Source organism: Delphinapterus leucas, chromosome 15, assembly GCF_059928025.1.
Source record: "Delphinapterus leucas isolate spDelLeu-1000000601 "Yukka" chromosome 15, BTC_Dleu_Yukka2, whole genome shotgun sequence".
Lineage (NCBI taxonomy): Eukaryota > Metazoa > Chordata > Mammalia > Artiodactyla > Monodontidae > Delphinapterus > Delphinapterus leucas.
In genome coordinates, this window is record NC_143143.1 from 71,542,009 (window position 1) to 71,561,893 (window position 19,885).

Below are 19,885 nucleotides of genomic sequence, written 5' to 3' on the forward strand. Positions count from 1 at the left end.
GTTCTGGAAGAATATTGGGAAACTCATCATGAAGAGAGAGCTGGAGGACAGCTTGAAAAAGAACAGAAACTAAGGCAGTTCTGGGGGACCAAGAAACAGGCAGTTGAGTGACCTCTTTTAGGACAACCTCTTGTGGTACAGATGCCACCCCTCCACTGGACACACCTGCTACACAAGCCTCTGGCTGCTGACTCACCCCCCACCCCCAGATGATAAGTCCTGGGCAGGAGGGTCTAACTGGCTGGGTCCAGGTCACATGTCCAGCCACGCCCAGGCTGCTGGGGGTGGTAAGTATCCGGCAATTTCACATGGCGGCAAGCTCCACACTCCACCAAGATCCCACACAATTAGAGAGTCCCCAAATCAAGAAGCAGGGTTGGAGGCAGGACTCCCAAAACAAAAGCATGAAGGCTTCTCTCCTGTGATTATGTAGAAGGGGAAAGGTAAGAGGAGAGGGCAGGAGAGGGGGCTGAGGCTGGAGATAGATGCTGGCGTCGTATCAGGAGAATGTTCAGTTATTAATAAGAGCAGGTCATTTAACAAGCATTCACCGCTACCTCTTACATCCCAGGCACTGGAGTTACGTGCAGATAAGATGGGGCCCCAGCCTATAAGGAGAACTGAAGTAGCTCAGCACACAGACTAGGAAGAGGCTGGCTTCTCTTCTAGTTGGCACTGGAGAGCCCATCCTGCTTCGTACAGCTGACGTCCACCTTGCCTGGTCAGCGCTTGGACTGCTCTGATTGATTACTATTTAGAACATAACTCCTGCTCATCCCCAGAAGGTCTCCGTCCACTGTGCTAAGAGCCATAACGCAGTGCACTCAGGGGACCATCACCAGTTCCTGACTTGTGTTTAGGGCTTCAGAATTCACAAAGCGTTTTCCCAATATTGACTCACGGGCAAATTTCCAGGACTCCATGTTTGACATGTGAATGATATTCTTCTTCCAGATCTCAAAAATAAACATAACCACTCTGTGTCCGGTACACAAGGGAGTACAGAACTACAGAAAAATATGTAACGCAAATTTGGTAACTTCTGTTGGAGAGGAGCACAGAGATCTATGTAAAAGAACAGTCACTGCAATGTGACCAAGGACTCAGTGGAAGGAACTTAAACATGCAACAACGTGGTGGTTAAACAAACCACAGAGCAGTCACTGGAATGGAAAACTATGAAGCCTTTACAAAGCATGCTTTTGAGGAATACATAATGCCATGGGAAAATTCTTAAAAATAGCACTAAATAGAAAAATAGATATTTATGTAAGTTCGTGTGCACATATGACTTTTGTTCTTTATAGCAATCCCTACGTGCATATTCTCTACAATGAATATGCATTATTTTTGCCATCGTAAATCATGACTGTAAGAAATAACTTTAAAAGGTGTTTAGTTGACGGCAGCACCACGTATACAACATATATTTCTCTATCCTGGGGTTTGAAGCCTGGCTCCTCTTATATGTAATTTCTCTCTCTCTGGGGCTTGGTTTCCTCAAAAATAAAGAGGAGACAATATCTCTGAACTTACGGGATGATGGCACATTAGATGAAATGTGTAGGAAAATGCCTAACCCCATTCTTGGTTAGAGTGATCACACAGTAAATGCCAGTTCTCTTAAAAGAAAGCAAAAGCCCCAATACTGACAGCACACTGGTGTGAGTTCTAATGTAGAAAAGGTGACGGGGTCAGGGTACTGATGTGTAATTGACCCAGGAATCGTTTCCCAGGGCTGCCTTAACAAATTACCACAAACTAGGTGGCTCAAGACAACAGAAACTTGTTCTTTCACAGTTCTGGAGTCCAGGAGTCTGAAACCAAAGTGTTGGCAGGGAATTACACCCCCCCAAAGGCTCTAGGAAGGATCCTTCCTTGCCTCTTCTGGTTTCTGGTGTCTGCTGGCAATCCTTGGCTTTTCTTGGCAAGTAAATGCATCGCTCCAACCTCTGCCTCTGGCTTCACATGGTTCTTTTCCCCTGTGTGTCTCTGTGTCGCTTCTCCGCCACCAGTAACACCCTATGAGGGCTCGAGATAACCAGCCTGACCTCATCTTTGCCTGATTATATCAGCAAAGACCCTATTTCCAAATACAATCATATTCACAGGTGCCAAGACCAGGACCTTCACTTATCTCTTTGCAGGACAAATTTCAACCCATAGCAGACCCCAACCTTCTCTCTATACATATCAGCAGTTAGAGCAAAGCAAAAACACGCTGCCAAGGGGCCAGTGGCATGAAGGAAAAGCCAGTACCATTCTGGATCTGTGCCTGCTTCCATGACAGGCTGATTGGTGGAAATACTCCCGTCTGTACGTGTATATGTTTACTCCGGATTTTCCCCAACACCTGCCCTTTCCTATCAGCTGACTAGCTGGGCTCTTTGTATTTCTCTGCTCTAGAGATTTGTACAGGATGGAGGGAAGAAGCTGCTTGAAGTCAAGGGTTCCTTCTTCCTTTCTTTGTTTTTGTTTTTTTTTTTTAAGGTCTAAACTTACTAAACAGATGATACTGTGAGTCCAAGAAGGGCTGGCCTAACGTGGGTGTGGTTTTGAAGGCTAGGAAGGAGAGGGGAGAAGCTCCTACACTGGGAAGAGGAAAGGAATGGATTTGTTTGACCCAAACTGCTGGATGACAGTACTCGTGGAGGGAACAGACCCCAAAAGGGATGCTGGGTGATGCACCTGGGCTGGCTCAACTCAGGAGAAGGGCTCCAAGCCTCGGGAAGAAGAAGCAGAATTATTAGCCCCAAAGGGACCACAAGGAATGTGACAGCCGGCTTCTCAGAGGAAACCACAATGACCCGCTTAAGTCCCAGGATGTCGGTAAAGCCCTAGGGAAAGGGGAGGCCCAATAAAGGCTACGATGTAATGGCTCACGCTCTGGAGGCTCAGCGTTGATGTAAACGCCTCAGTTCTTGTGCACCTGGGTTTGCAGCTTGAGGTTCAGTCTGACACTTAATGTCCTACAAGCATCAGAAGGAAAAAGAGAAGTAAACGTCCCAGCCCCACTTCCTCTGGCTTCAATCCCTCTAAAAGGACACTGACAGCACTTCCGTCTCCCCTCAGCACCCCCAGCAACCCTCCTGCTGGGCCCTGGGCTGGACCTCAAGGAGGACATGTGGACACTCATGCCAAGGTTGGAGAAGGCAGAGCTGAGAACCAGTGGCAGCTCCAGTTAGTTCCCTGGGCGAGATGGAGGCTTAGGGAGAGGGTCTGTGGGTGCAGTAACCCCCATCCTCTGCGACAGCCCCAGTAAAGATGAGGTGGGGGCAAAACCAGGGATGAAGCCTGGAATGTTAGCCTGAGGGCTTTTCCCATGGAGAGGGATGAGGAAAAAGAGTGGGATGAGGGGCTGTGTCTAGCACTGAATTAACAGACTCAAGATGGAAGAGGTGTTCTCCCTCAGGGTAGCAATGTATCCTGGGTATGAAAAAGGGGCAAGGTCCCAAGGTGGACTTAGACTTACAGTCCCAGAGACTGTAAGAACCAGGAAAGAACTTAAGACAACCAGCACTGATGAAGCCCTACTATGTGCAGACACGCCACACCCACACAGGCATCAGCCCATTTAACTCTCACAGTGGTTCCCACATTAACGATGAAGAAACTGAGGCAGAGGGATGAAGGCCCAGGGTCAGTCAGCTATGGTGCAGGATTGGAATAAGCTGGCCTGTAACAAGTCGATGATGAGGACTTTGAAAGCGAAGAACAGGACGCTATGAGTGAGAGCATCGAGGGAGTCTTTCATTAGACGAACAGTGAGGCACATCTCCCTGAGAAGGAGTGATGCTGAGACCTGACAAAACCAGGCAACTGAAGAGTAGAGAAAATGACTGCAGCAAGAGGGTACGGCACGTGCAAAGGTCCTGAGCCAGGAAAGACTCAGACATGCCCAGGGAACTGAAACATGACCAGTGTGTCTGGAACATTTTGAGAGAGAAGAAAAGGGGCTCAGAGAAGACACCAGATCATGCAGGACCTTGCAGGCCGTGGTGAGGAGTTTAGGGTTCATCCTTTAGACCAGGGGAAGTGCCCAAAGGGCAGGGGCTGACTGACCCAGAGCCTGGCACTGAGCCTGACACATGGGAGGGGCTCAGTAAAAGGTTGTGGGACACATGAATACATAGAGCCACACTAGATTTCCGAAAGGATGGAAACTGCTGGCTTTGCAGAAGGAAGAGGAAGAGTTCAGCCTTTGCCCATGAGAAGAACAAACAATTTCACCTAATCCAAATTCACTTTCATGGCTCTCTGCCTAAGAAGCACACGGAGCTGCTGCAATCCACAGGTGCATCACAACAGAATAATTTCAGTAACCACCATCGAATGCCTCTATTTAGAAAAGCTCAGAAGACTGTATTAGTACACGCCAATATTTATGAAACGCCACGGCGCCATAGCAAGGGTCTGAGAAAATTAAGATTAGGAGCAAGGGTTGCTCCTTCCAAGAGCGAAAGTGGCATGGTGGGAAAAGTAGCAATGTCCCGTGGCTGCCGGGAGCCTTGGTTTTCTGATCTGTAAAATGGAAGGATGGTAGCAAAGATTTAAAATGTGCTCTAATAAAGGGCCCAAAGGCATTTAATAACATTTATCAGACATTTCTTCATTAAAGAAACACTTGATAAAGACTATTTGCCCATGCATCCATCCAACAAAATGGTATTCGTACATACTGTGCGTGACGCACTGAATGAGGCACTAAAGATAGTCCAGGAACAAGACTGTCATGGTCCTCGTTCCCATGGAACTTCTCATCTGGCGATACAGTGTACACTGAAAAAGTAACATCAGCGACGCGTGTTCCTGAGGAAAAGAGCAGGGTGCAATGGGGAACACTTACAGAGAGAGCAGACCCAGACTGGAGCATCTGGGGAGCACCGGCCTAAGGAAGAGATGCAAGAGCTGAGATACGAAGGGGAAGTACAAGAGAACGGGGTGGAGGCGAAAGTTCTACGAGGGTGCCAGTCTCATGTGAGTTCCTGAGGCAGGAGAGGGTCTGGAGCATTCTGGCAACTGAGAAAAGCCAGTGTGAAGTGAACATGGGGGGAACTGGGATGTGGGGCGCTGGACCCCTCGAAGGCTACAGCAGGGCATTGCTCTCCTCTCTCAGAGCAAGAGGAAAGCCTCCAAAAGATTCTAGGCAGAAGCTGGGTGGGGGCAATGAAAGGGACAGATAACGTGAACGGGCCTACGTTCTAGAACAATCTCTGGCTTCTGTGCAGAGAGCGGGTAAAAGTCAGAAGAGGAAGCCGAGAAGTCTGCGTGAAAGTCTTCCAGTGACCCAGGCGAGAGGAGATGGTGCGTGGCACCAGGGCAGCGGCGGCAGAGATAGAGAGACGTGAGCAGGCCTGTGATGGGCTCAGGAGGTAAAGGGGCAGGACGGAGTGATTGCCAAGGAGAGGGGAGAGGAGAGAGGTCAGAGAGAAGTGTGACCCCTGGGTTTCTGAATCAGCACCAGAGTGAGGAAGTGGCCTTTTGAGACAAGGAGCATTAGAGCTTGAGTAGATGGAGATGAATGAGGACTCCAGTTTGGGAGATGTTGAGTTTGGAGAGTCTGCATGACCCCACAGGGCATCCAGTGGGCTAAAGATGAGCCGAAAGAGCCTATGTGTGCATGCAAATACACACACACAACACACACACACACACCACGCACACACGTGCACTATAAGATCTGAATTTATTTGGCCAACATCAAAGCTGGCCACACAAAGAACAGCAGATGCGGTAGGTAGCCTTCAGCAGAGGTGCACTGCACGCCTGGGGTTTCCAATGGAAAAAGTGATTCTATCACGTAAACCAAGACACTTTTGAAAGTAAAGTCAGCATTTTCAAAAAACTACGATGGGACAACAGGCATAGAGGTTGTCCCATGGTCACCTTACTAATGGGCACGTGTAGCGGTTGATGACTCTGCTCACCCACGTCAAGCAAGATCCTACCAGATCTGAAAAGCTCAATTTCGTACCATGTCACAGCTTTACGGTACCTGGGGCTTGTGTCTGTACTCGGGAGAAACGTACACAAACAACAGATGCCCTTAATAGGAACTAGATAGAGCCATCCAGTAGCCTCCTGCTTTGGGGCCAAACTCAGAGTCAATAAGGTCACACGGGCCACACCCTCACCTAGACATCTCTGAGCATCTCTCTCCAGCTTAATGACATCCTGGCAGAGCTGTGTCTCAGAGCACCTGGGAGGACAAGGCAGCCGGGCAGTGGGCTGTGTACACAAGTTCATAAGAGATGTCTGACGGCAACTGAAGTCATGGGGAGAGTTGAGGTCATCCGTGGTGTGATGGTTAATTTTGTGTGTTAACTTGACTGGGCTAAGGGATGCCCAAATAGCTGGTATTTATAGCTGGCATTATTTCTGGGTGTGTCTATGAGGGTGTTTCCAGACTTGATTAGCATTTGAACTGGAGAATTGAATAAAGCAAACACCCCAATGTGGGTGGGCGTCATCCAATCCTCTGAAAGGCCAAACAGAACAGCAAGGCACCTCCTCCAGGTGTATCTTCCCTAGAATACATTGGCTATGACTCTCATAGGCCTACATCACGCAGGTATTCATCAGGAATGTATATTAGGCCTTCAGTCCCACTGGTGAAGGATAAACTTGGCATTCAGGATGCCGGGACAACAACTTTATGAGCTATATTTGGACTGTAGCGGTTCCCCTGCATATATACAAGCTATGTCTGTGTGGCCCAGAAGGAAAACAATGACCTCAAATTCTTGAGAAGCTTTCTTCCCCGCAAATCCCACTACTATCTGGCTCCCAGACAAAACTCAGTGATGCCCCACTGGTAGCTAAAGCTTAGAATCTCAAAGCTAAAAGAAATCCTAAAATTTCCTGAATCCAGATGACATATGACTTCGCCCATATGCTTAAGAATTCACCCAGCCTTGGTCTGCATACCTCTGGGGATGGGGAACTTATTACCAACAAAGTTATCTACTGCCCTCCCCAACAGCTTGCTCCAGAAGAAAGTTCTTCCCCATGAGTCATCATAAAAGCTACCACCCCCAACAGAGCCTCAAACACAGTTGGTCACGTACCTGTAGGCACCGCTGGGTCCAACATTGGTTTCTCCCACGTGTTAATCTGCTCCCAGGTAAACCCATTGGTCCCCAGGGCCACGCTGTAACCACAGTTGCTGTAGTGGTCATCAAAGGAACAGCCACCTGCAGACAAAAGAGACGTGAGTAAATATACCCTTGTGTCTGGGGCTTGGTTCGTTACCCCCGTCTCATCAGCTCTTCATTTACAGCTTTGAATTTTAAACTCTGGAGGAGATTCTTTTTCAGGCAAGCAAATTGGATTTTTATATTTGCTTTGGCGCTCTCAAGAAAGACATTGGCATCTGCAGGCCCCCTATTTTAAAAAGTTAATAAGGCTAGTTACATTGATTTCAATCTTCCTTCCTGAGAAAGTAAACAGCAACATCTCATTCTAAGCAGGAAAAATGAATGCCAGGGCATGCCTCTGTAATTGCTTCCTCCAACATGGAGAGATGCTGCAAGGCAGCAGAGCAAGCACTAGCTTCAGAGTCTTGAAAAACTAGACACGAATCTCAGCTTTGCAAAGCTGGGTCAGCTTGGACCAGATGCTCCGCCATCTGTGTCTCAGTTTCCTCACCTGGAATATGGAGGGAAAGATCCACTTGACAGAAATATCAGGAGGATTAAATGGAAAAACATACGAAAACTGGCACAGAATAAATTCTCAACACCCACCTCCTTCCCTATAAAAGAAGTTTTCGTGGAGTAAAAATCAAATGTGTAGAGAATTAGACAATCATGCACCTGGAAGATAATACTGTCAAGGTTGACAGTATTTAAAGCTTCTCCCTAAAAGTCCAAGCCATCCATCACCCACCACTTTGCAATGAGTTGTGTAAGTTGGATTTTGCTGAGCATATGCTATGGGCTCTAAGTCCCCTCCAGGTGACATTAAGGGAGATGTGCGGTATGGAATTGGGGCTCTAACTAGGAAATGCTGGTCTGTCCAGGGAAGCAGGAGGTGACTATATGCTGGAAGGAGAAGGGGAAGAGGAAGAGGAGAACTAATCAGGGCTTTAAAGTTCAAGAGCATCTCCATGAGCACAGAGCAAGAGGCAGAGTACTCTGGGGTGAGCTGGCAGGATGCACAGAGGAACAGAGAAAGCACCAGGACCGAGTTTCACACTCGGGTCCATAGTCCCACGGCCCTTTCTTGTCTCCTTACTGCTCAGACCTCATCACATCACAATCTCCCTCCCCTAAACAACCATTGGTTCCACTATCACACATCCAAACCACATCCATGGTTCTGCTCCACGTACAGAAACCATCCCTTGCTAGCCCCTTCCTGTGTCTGCAGCCTCATGTAATATCACACCATTGTCTCCATCAGCAACAAAGGACAAAATCCCTTCTCTACCCCCAGACCTGGGATTTCCTCTGCTTAGTGCTGGTGGAAGGCCTGTTGACAGATCTGATACACACTGCTAAAGTAAACCTACGATGGCAAAGCTCTCTCCACTTCCTTTCTTGCAGAGTATGGAAACCCAGAAGAGTTGGGCTGGGCAAAGGAGAGCTGGACCTGTTTTGGTAGTGCAAGGGTTGGGGCTTGAGTTGAGAGAATTAAATAGCTTTGCACTAAAAAGCAACAGGAATTTGCAGTATAGACACCTAAAGAGAGAGGGAAGGAGAGGGAGAGAGAGAGATCCAAGAAACATTGTAAAGCAGACACCTACAGAAGGTGAAAGCCAATGAGAAATCTCCTGTGATGGGAAATGGCTGATGAACTGGTAGAAACTAAAATTTCTGTTTACTTTCATTGATTCATTCTTTCATTCACAATTATTTAATTGAGCTCTTAGGGTGGATCTAGAAGAGTACAAGGTGCTATCTACACAGTGGTTTACAAAAGAGGCATGCTATCTCTAGCATGAGTGAGGCAGACAGACAGTAAACAGGCAAACTAGTAAGTAACTCTGCATTTCTGTATGTGCTATGAAGGATGCGGTTGGGGTGACTGAGAGGACCCCTAGGCTGATGTGGTCCAGGAAGCCTTTCTGATCATGAATTGGAGACAGTTCCCTGTCCTGTGATCCGTCCACTACATCCAACTCCACACTGAGAGCTGGCGACATACAACAGCCCTGTGTCACTGGTGCTTCGGGAAACAAAGGGAAGAAGGGCAATGCCCAGTGTGGATGGACAAGGGTCAACAGACAAGGATGGAAGTCCCAAGAGACAAGAGGAAAGGTCAGGGGAAGAAAGCAGAGGAGACTTCATCCCAGATAGAGTGGACAAGGGAGACCTCTGAAAGGCAAGGACAGAGGCAATCAACTAGCTTCCACTAGACAGTAAGCTTCAGAATGGCTGGGAATGGCACTGGCACAGAGGATGGGCTTAAGAAATATCCATTGACTGAATGAACCCATAAATGTGAATGGGATGCCAGACAGAGATCTAACTACGTTCCAGTAACAGTGAGCCCACAGCGGTCCACAAGCTCCGCCTGCTCTTTCCAGTCTCATTCTTACTTATCACTTCTAATACCTAGAAAGCTTCTTCCCCATATTGCCTGCCTGAAAATTCCAAACTATATCCTCCCCCAAATCACTTCCTCTATAGACCTTCTCTAACCAGAACAGCACAGTGAATGCCACAGAGACGAAAACACAACACACTCCATTTAAAATTTAGAAAGTAGTAGCAGCAGCAACAGTTCCAATTGCTCAGAGGGCCACCCTCCCATCCTTACGCCACCGCTGCCTCCCAGCCTGTCTCCCAGCCTGTGGAAGACAAACCAACCACGTCAATGCCACTGACAACACCCAGATCCCGATGTGCTGGAATTGGCAAGCGAGGGGAGCCTGCAGCATCTCAAGTGTTCACGGGCAGAACTGACAAATCGTCCTAAACTGAGATAGCATCAAGGGCTACAGAAAGAAAGCATGGCCAAGATGACGCTAGGTGCATGGCGAACTGTTGAGGTCTTCTCTCTTGGGCACACAAGAACTCTGTATTTTCAGGCCACCTTGCATCTGGGGAAAACCATGTGGTAAACCTTGGAAATGCATAATAAAGTGATACCATGTGCAAGACTAGCCCCTCCAAAATAATCTCTTACTAGCAATCCTTCTCACCCCACTTTGAAGACCTTCAAAGGTGTACTTGAAGGCAATGCCATCAAAGGAAGAAAGATGTCTAGATCCCTGACACATTCATTGGAGGAGTGTCACCCAGACAGTCGCCTGACCAGTAATACTGTCATTGAACATAACAGGAGCAAAATGCCGACTTTTCTAGTCTTAATATGCCACTGACATCTTAGGGCTTAGTTACTACCATAGCAGAGCCTTGCACATCCTGACTAATATAAGAAGCATGCTCTCTTGAGCATCTGCTCCATGTCAGGCAATAAACTAGGCACTGATTACAGACACTGTCACCTTTGCTTTCACTTAATCCTCGCAACTTTGTGAAGTAGACTTTTATCCCTACTTAAGTATAAGGTAATTGATGCATTAAAGGTTTAAACGACCTGCTCAGGTAACACGGAAGGAAAGTGTCAGAGGCAAGTGTAAATCTATGGTGACCTAACCACAGAACCCATGCTCTTTCTTATAGACCAGAGAAAGAATGTATTCCCCAGAAACCAAGGGCCAAGCCTTTCACTTACAAGGTGATGAGAGGGGGTTAGGAAGATAAAGTGCTTCCAAGGTGGTTGTGTCCTTCCCATTTGAATTCATTACCCTGCTTATTATCCTAGAAACATTTAATGACATTTTTTGTTTTTTGTTTTTATTTTTACAGGTCTGTGCAGGGGCACAGGATTGACAGATATGATTCTTACCCTCACAAGGTTTGCAGAGGACAGGGAAAGATAACCACACAAACATACACTTGAGGGTGTGATGCAAAACACACTTTTACAGAGATATGTCGAAGCTCAAAGGAAAAATTATTAATAGATTTTACTTAATGGTCTAATTAATCCAATTCTCAGCTGTGTCCTAGACAAGATTTAGGAGGGCCCACAGTTATACCTCTGGGCATCCCAGCTTACAGATCCCAAGCAAGGTCATATCAATCATTTGCCCCTAGTCTCCTAGATCAGGTCAGCCGTCCACCCCTCACCTCCCTTCCTCCACCCAATGGTAGATGGCCTGCTCAGCTGCCCCCGAGCTGAGTGCTGGCAGGTCCTGGCCCTCCACGGGGTAGGGACCCCTCTCCTCTTCACAGCCACCCCCAGGCACCTCGCTGCCTCCACCTGCGAAGCTCTGGTGACCACTTCAACTTGCAGCCACTGAGCCAATGTCTTTCCAACAGTCTGTTCTTTGATACTGGGGTCCCACAGCAGCAGGCCTGTGGCCCCAGTGACCTGGTTCTTATTTTCAGACCACAGCCCTCTGTTTCCCTTGAAGAGGGGCTGGCTTAAAGTAGAGCCGAAAGCAGCCTTACATTCTATTTTGAGCCACTATTTCTTCGGGACAGCCAGGCCCCCCTGTCAGTTCTATTCCATGCTGCCAGAATTTGTCATCTATTATGTGGACCTCAGTGTCTCTCAATACAGAAGAGTTTCTAGGAACAGGCCCCTGTCCTGTACTTTATCACACATGTATGTCCAAACTCCAGGGGTACACATGGTTCATGACTTTTCTGTGCAGCTCCTGGGCTCCCAGCAAAGCAGGATGCATGGCCAAGTGATCATCTGAAGTATCCCTGTGCTTTGTATAGATCAAGAACATAGACCATGTGGTAAGTGGTTACCAATCTACCCTCTATCAACTCGAGTCCAGCCACTGTGGATGGACAAACACAGAAGAAGGAAGTACAGCATGATGGCAAAAGGCAAATTGAGGACAGGAGAAGAAAGACAAGCAGGACAGAAGGAGAGAGTTACAAGTCCACCCTGCAATTTCCCAAATGTCCACCTGCTGAAAGGGAGTTACCTATTTGACTCTGAGCTTCCGGAGGCCAAGAGAAAAAGGACAATCTGTTCAGATACTGGACGCTCTGTGTTCATACAATAAAAGCCAAATTGCTCAGGTAAATTACAACCATTCCAGGTGCTTAGATCACACGAGAGCTTCTCCAAAGGGGTACTGGTAACAGAAATCCCATATCCCATAATGAACAGTATCTAAGACAGCATCCACACATGGGGCGCATGGCCAATTTCATGAGACTATTTCTCATAATCATTCTCAATATAAATTGATAGCATCACCCAAACATACAATTTAGGAAAAGCAACTCACTGGAGCCCAATATGATACAGTCTAGACACCTGCTCCCTGTCAATCTGACTTGACCCAGAGATAAGTTTTGAAAGCTATTCAGGAAAGAAAATATACTTGATAAATTTTTTTTTAGCAAGCCTCCCTGAATTTTCTTCCTCTCAGCCAACAGACTGAGAAATAGAATGGTTATGAGCTCAAGATTATACACTCTGGCAATGATCTACACTGCCAGAGGGTGCAGCCCCTCTAGCTCACCTTCCTTCCTCCTTTCTGGGCCTTCATTTTCTGGGGTGCAAGATGGATCACAAAGGAACCTTCCAGTGGTCAAGGTTAAGGATTCCAGAGGCTCAGAAAGGCCTGGGAACTCTCAGGAGCCCCAGAGAGGCAGCGCCATGCCACCAGCCCAAGGACGAGCTACTGAGAGCCACCAAAGGGAGGAGGAGGAAGGAGAGACTGGCTTCCCGTGCACTCACAGCATGAAATACTCAAACGCACAATCCTGAGTCTCCTTGCGGCTCCTCTTGCTCTTTCAAAACTTATGTTTCTCGTCATGAAAACTTTCCGTTTTTAAAACAAATTGTGATGGGTGATGTAAAGTGGCTACTGTATAACAATGTGGAACGGAAGAGATCATGGGGCAAGCGAAATGAAGCACCGCCAACCACACCAAAGGCTGATCTTCATTCAAAGAAGGTGATGTTGTGTATATGGCGGGATTGGAAGGGAGTCTTCTATTATGAGCTCCTTCTGGAAAACCAAACAATTAATTCCAACAAGTACTGCTCCCAATTAGATCAACTGAAAGCAGCACTCAACAAAAAGCGTCCAGAGTAGTCAACAGAAAACGCATAATCTTCCATCAGGATAATGCAAGACCATATGTTTGTTTGATGACCAGGCAAAAACTGTTACAGCTTGGCTGGGAAGTTCTGATTCATCCGCTGTATTCACCAGACATTGAGCCTTCGGATTTCCATTTATTTCGGTCTTTAAAAAATTCTCTTAATGGAAAAAATTTCAATTCCCGGGAAGACTGTAAAAGGCACCTGGAACAGTTCTTTGTTCAAAAAGATAAAAAAGTTTTGGGAAGATGGAATTGTGAAATTGCCTGGAAATTGGCAGAAGGTAGTGGAACAAAAGGGTGGATACGTTGTTCAATAAGGTTCTTGGTGAAAATGAAAAAAAAAAAAATTATGTTTCTCGGGCTTTCCTGGTGGCACAGTGGTTGAGAGTCCGCCTGCCGATGCAGGGGACACGGGTTCATGCCCCGGTCCGGGAAGATCCCACATGCCGCGGAGCGGCTGGGCCTGTGAGCCATGGCCGCTGAGCCTGTGCTCCGCAACGGGAGAGGCCACAACAGTGAGAGGCCCGCGTACCGCAAAAAAAAAAAAAAAAAAAATTATGTCTCTCTCTCTCTCGGTGGAATCCCTTGGCACATAACACCTGCTAAAAAAGGGTCCAGACCATCTCTGCAGGTGTTTGTGGCAGGCTACTTGGGGAAGACTTATCACTGGAGAGATCCTCCAAAGACACTCATTTGGATGCTCGCCTCATTCTGTTTTAAACTGGTTCCATTCAACTGATACCAACTCCATCACTATCATTTTGGAAGAAAACAAAAATCTCCTAAAATGACCCGCACCCCCAGAATTGGGCTCAGCCTCCAAAGCACATGTCCTGGTTTGGAGAAGACCCAAATAATTGAGGGAGGACAGAGCAGTGCAGCCACAGACCGAGGGAGGACCCAGCACTATCTCTCTACACAGGGACAGAGAAGCTATTTTCCTGGACAGGTTGAGGTCAAAAAGTAGCAAAGGCCCCAGATGCTCTGATGTGAGTCAAGCATATAAAGTCAACAGAGAAACGGAAAACGGTAGCAAGGAAATTGGATTTTGAAAATCCATTTGGGTTTGGTAATGTATAGCATATCAGCATCTGTAAGGGAAGTAAAAATAGTGCAGGATACATACTTTAAGATACATTAAAGCATAAATAAAGTTTATAGTGCCAATCAGAATTTTTTTAAACATGAGCTCCTCTTTTGAAAACGAGAGCGGAATAGAATTCAATAAAAATATAAATGTGTCTGCTTCTGCATTTCTCAGATACGATCCTGTGTATTCTTGAACAGAATTGAGTTCGGAAGAGAAACGAACGGTTTTCTGGGCTTCTGCTCTTTCCCAGGCACTGTACTTGAGCTATGTAAGTATATATTTATATATGTATGTCTATGAATGGAGGTTAAGTCTAACTACCCCCACTCCCTAAGACAGGGGTCAAGCGACATTTTCTGTAGAGGGCCAGATATTAAAGACGTTCACCTTGCAGGTGTACTGGCTTTCTCTTGCTACCCAACAAGTTACCACAAACTCAAAACAACACCTATTTATTATCTTCTGGTTTCCGCAAGTAAGAGGTACAGACAAGGCTGCACCTTATCAGGGCCTCACAAGGCTGAGGTCAAAGTATCAGGGGAACTGCTTTACTTTCTGGAGCCCGAGTCATCTTTTGCATGGTGTTTCGCAGAATTCAGTTCCTTGTAATTATAGGATCAAGGTCCCTCCTCTCTGGCTGGCCATCATCTAGGAACCACTCTCAGCCCCTAGGAACTACCCACAGTTCCTGCCATAAACCCTCTCATGTCTCACATCTCTTTCTGGGTAAGACTCCATCCTTTTTAAGGGCTCATCTGATTCAGTCAGGCCCACCCAACCAAGATCTTCTCCTTTTTGGTTAACTAAAGTCAACCAACTTGGGAACTTTATTACATCTGTGAAATTCCTTCACCTTGGTCACTAACATAACCTAATCATAACAGTGAAATCTATCCAATTCAGAGTCCCTCCCAAAGGATGGGGATTATACAAGACATGAATACCGGGGGCCAGTAATCTTGGGGACCAATTTGGAATTCTGCCCACCACAGAAGGCCACTGGGTCTCTGTCACTATGACTCAGCAATGCCATTGGAGCAGAAGCAGCTAGAAGCCACAAAGAAAGATGGGCAGAGTTATGTTCTAATAAAACTTGACTTACTGACACTGCACTTTGAATTTCCTATGATTTTTCACGTCACAAAACAGTATTCTTCGTTTGAGTTGTCTAAACATTTAAAAATGTAAACACCAATCCTCCTTTGTGGGTAGAGTACAAAATCAGTGAAGGTCCAGAACTGGCCTGCAGGCTGTAGTTTGCGAACCTTTGCTTTGATGCCATAAAAATTTCCAATTTTAACATGGTCACAGAAAAGTACCGTGTTTCACCATTTGAGTGTTTGATGTCATGTGCTTTTGATACCTCCTTCCCATTTCTCAGTTGTAGAACGTCTCTTCCTTCCTCCCAGAAGTGCAAGGGGGGACATGTTATCCACTGCCTTCCAAAGCTACACTCCCGGCCTGTAGCTACACTGCCGGCTTCTTCTGAGAGAAGCACAAAAGGTAGCTGGATTTAAATAAACACTTCACGGACATCACAGCATGTGTTCTCCATGGGTGAGGAGTAATGCTCGAACTTCACAGACGAGGAAACCAAGGCCAGAGCAGGTGACATTCTCAACACCACCCAGTCAATCAGAGGCAGAGCTAAGACTCAAATCAAGGGCTCCTTTCTTAGCCAGAAAGTCTGACAACCAGGGCAGACCTCAGCTACTACATTCACGGGAGACCAGTGCAAACCCAAAATGCAAAGCCTTTTGCTTAAAAACTATTAAGAATTTCAACGTGGCCATAGCAGAACATTAAACTAAGCATGGGGTCCTTCCAAGTGCCAGGCCCTGGGTGACTACACAAGCCATACACCCATGAAGCCAGCCCTACTCTGTGGACACACACATTCTAATGATAAAGCTCGCCGGCCTCCACGTCATCAAGATGCTGCCCTTGTTCCAACAAAGACTTTGAAGGCAGGGCAGTATCTAAGTGGCTTATTAATCGCAGGCAGGCTATCGTGGGTAGGCGAGTCTTGCCCCCGGAATGAATGTAAACCAGCCTGGCATAAACTGAATTCCTTTTGGGAATATCTAATTGAATTTGCAGAAGTCTATGCCAAGGGGGGTGTTTAAAAAAGTGCACAAATATGATAAGAAGGCCTTCACACCATGATATCTAATTCAGTAAGCAAAAATAAAGGCAGGGCACGTTCCAATTAGTGTGTGATTTATTTGCTTTAACAAATCCAATTAGTAGCATGTTTTATAAAGTCATCTAATGTCAAACACTCATGGACTCAACAGATAAAAACAATACTCCTAATAGGAAAAAGAATGTTTTAAAGCTCTTTGAACAGTGAACTTATTATAAATAAGATGATGTCTCTCTGATGGCTCAGGCATTCCCCAAGGACCAGGGAAACAGGGTCTGATCTGTTCATTTGGTTCTTTCTCCCAGAGACTCTGGGAGGCAACTCAGGTTAATTTGGCCCATTATAATAAACCCAGGAAAACAACAAAGGTGGAAGCAAGCAAAGGGACTTCAACGGAGAATAATGACCTTGCTGCTGGGTGTCTTCTAGACCAGAGATGGGCTCTGACTTCCAAGGCAGCACAGTGGAGCAGGAAAAGACAAGGGTAACAGAAACAGCGACCTTCTAGAACCTGTTCCAACACCCTCACACCCGCTCCAGACTCCAGTGTTTTCTCTCTTTGAGAGAACTAAAGAGTTCAAGGAGATTAGCGTCCCTCAGGCGTGCCCGCCTTGCGTGGTGGATGATGGTTTCTGACCAGTGAAACTGAGCATCCGTAGGGTTTAAATGTATGGACTCTGGAGCCAGCATCCCAGCTTTTTTTTTTTTTTTTTAAACTGTGTGACCTTGACCAGGTTATTTAACCTCTATGTGCTTCAATTCCTCATCTGTAAAACGAGGATAATCACAGTGCCCATCCCTTGGGGGTTGTGATGAGGATTCGGTAAATGTAAAGACTTGGAACGGTGCCTGGCACATAGTAGGTTCTAAGTAAGCATTTGTTAAATTAATATTTAATCCCAATGTATGCATTGGAAATGGGAAAGATAGCTATGTTGTCTGTGTCCACACTGCATAATCTCAAAACAAATAAAATATTTTAAAGAAACTATCTGAGCTGGTCCACCACATCCTGTATGAAACAGCAGTGCCCATGGTGATCAGCTATTGACATGCGCTGTCACTCCCAGCTTCATTCGCCACTTACCGCTGTGTGACCTCAGGCAACTCACCTAACCTCGCAGGTCAGAGATTCTTCCCAGGTAACAAAGGAATAAATTAAACTCTCTCAAAGGGCCCTTCGATTTCTGACACCCTGGGAGATGGCGACTGTGCATCCACATATCACCCAGCTACATTTGCTGGGATGCTGGTGGGATACAGGAGGGCCAGGTGTCCCCTGGAAATAAAAGCCTCTGTTCAGACCAGCTTCCCTGCGGTGTCTGCCGTGGGCCTCAGTCTGGTGCATCTTAATGTCCTACAAGAAGAGAGCACAGTGGAATGTGGTAGGCAGATTTCCATCTCCTCATATGTGCCAGCCCTCCCGGGCTCCCAGAGACAGCAGGGAAGAGGGCCGTCTGCTCTGCCGCAGGCAACGTCTCAGCACATGCTGTTCTGCATTGTGACCAGGAGGAAAGAACGAAGGAGGCGCGCATGTGTGGGGTCAGCACTCAGCTTCACCCTGCCAAGAGGATGGGGGTGGGTGAGGGACAGTGGTCACCTCCGGTTAAAGTGAAGATGGCTCAATTTGGAGACCAGCTGGAGAATCCACCAGCCTGAACAGCGGCCCCCCCCAACCCAGCAAGTCTGTTTCTGTTTCCCCCAAACAACCCGGGAGCAGATTCAGGGATTCCGCTGCTCTCCCACGTTTCAAGAGGGAAGGGGTCACCTGGCCCAGCTCCTAAATTTACAGGTGGGCAGACAGGCACCAAAAGGACAAGGCTGCAAAGAGAGGGGTGCAGAGCTGTGATGGAAGCCAGCTCCCCTGGCCCCGGGCCAGAGCTCTGCGCACTCAGAAGCCGGAATAGCATCTTTCATCTTTTCTCACACCGTGGTGATGTCTTTTTATCATTTTTATTTTTGAGGAAGCAGTGAAAGAAAGAGATGGCCGAGGGTCATAACCCATTTCAGGGAAACTTTAGATCGGCTGGGAAAGGTGAGTAAAGGTTTCCTGTACACAGAAGAAAGGGCTGACACTGCTTTATGGCAGGAGTCGTGTCATCTTCTGAAGACCTCAGAAGCCCAAGTCAGCCGGATGGCCTCAGAGTCTTTGCACTGCTGTTCCCCCTGCCTGGAACACTCTCACCCTAGCGCTTCACGTGGCATCACGTGGCTGGCCCTGGGCATCTTCCACATCAAACGCCACCTTCTCAGAGAAGCCTCTCTGAACATTCCAAGGGAATCAACTTCCTCTCTTCCCCAATTCTTCTCTAACATACCGTCTTGCTTCTGTTCGATGGTGTTATTCATACCCCCTGAGTAACTCTGCAATTACTCATTTACTCATTTGTTTATTTTCTGTCTTCCCACCACCCGTTTAAGTCCACTGGAGCAGGAAGCATACGTCCATGTTCTTTGCCACTGAATCCTCAGGACATATCAAAGAGCCTGGCACTTTGACGCTTGAGAGCTTAAGGGAAACTCAATACATGCCTCAGAATGAATGAATAAATGGAGTGTGATGAAGTGTCAGGAGTGCAAGACGGCAACAGAGGTTGGCGCCCAGCTTGGTTCTGGCACTTTCTTTATGACCTCTGATTGGTCAGAGAAAATCTCGAGCCTCCACTTCTTCATCTGTGAAGTGGGAACAATAATTACAGCCGCTGGTGCTTATCGAGTGCTTACTGTGTACTGTACAAAGTGATTAAATATTCTCATTTAATCCTCAAGGAGCCTCATGATATTGGTACTATTACTACCCATGCTTTATGCATGATGAAACTAAGAACCAGCTACATTACCTGCCCCAAATCTCACAGCTAGGAAATGGCTGGATTGGGGTTTGAACCAAGGCAGTCCTATTCCAAACACCACAGTCTTAGTCACTAGGTCATAACCCTAAGTGACCACTAACATTGCTACCTCTACAGGAATATCTGGCTTGCTAAACACCTCTTCTTCTGAAACTGACTTATTATTTTTTCAATAAATTTATTTTATTTATTTATTTTTGGCTGTGTTTGGTCTTCACTGCTGCGCGCGGGCTTTCTCTAGTTGCGGTGAGCGGGGGCTACTCTCTGTTGCGGTGCGCGGGCTTCTCATTTGCGGTGGCTTCTCTTGTTGCGGAGCACAGGCTCTAGGAGTGTGGGCTTCAGTAGTTGTGGCTCTCGGGCTCTAGAGCGCAGGCTCAGTAGTTGTGGCGCACAGACTTAGTTGCTCCGCAGCCTGTGGGATCTTCCCGGACCAGAGCTCGAACCCATGTCCCCTGCATTGGCAGGCAGATTCTTAACCACTGCACCACCAGGGAAGCCCCTGACTTATTTTTAACATATAATTTTTTCAAAGGAAAAAAGAAAGAGAAGCAGCCACACATCCTGAGCCCTGGTCCAGCAAGACCAACAAGGTCAGGCTCCTGGGTCTCCACTCACTGTCCTGAAGGTTCAAGGTCATGAGGAGTCACATGGTCCACACATGGCTCTCTCTGGGTCTCTGGTGCTCCCTTTGACCTCACTGTAAACC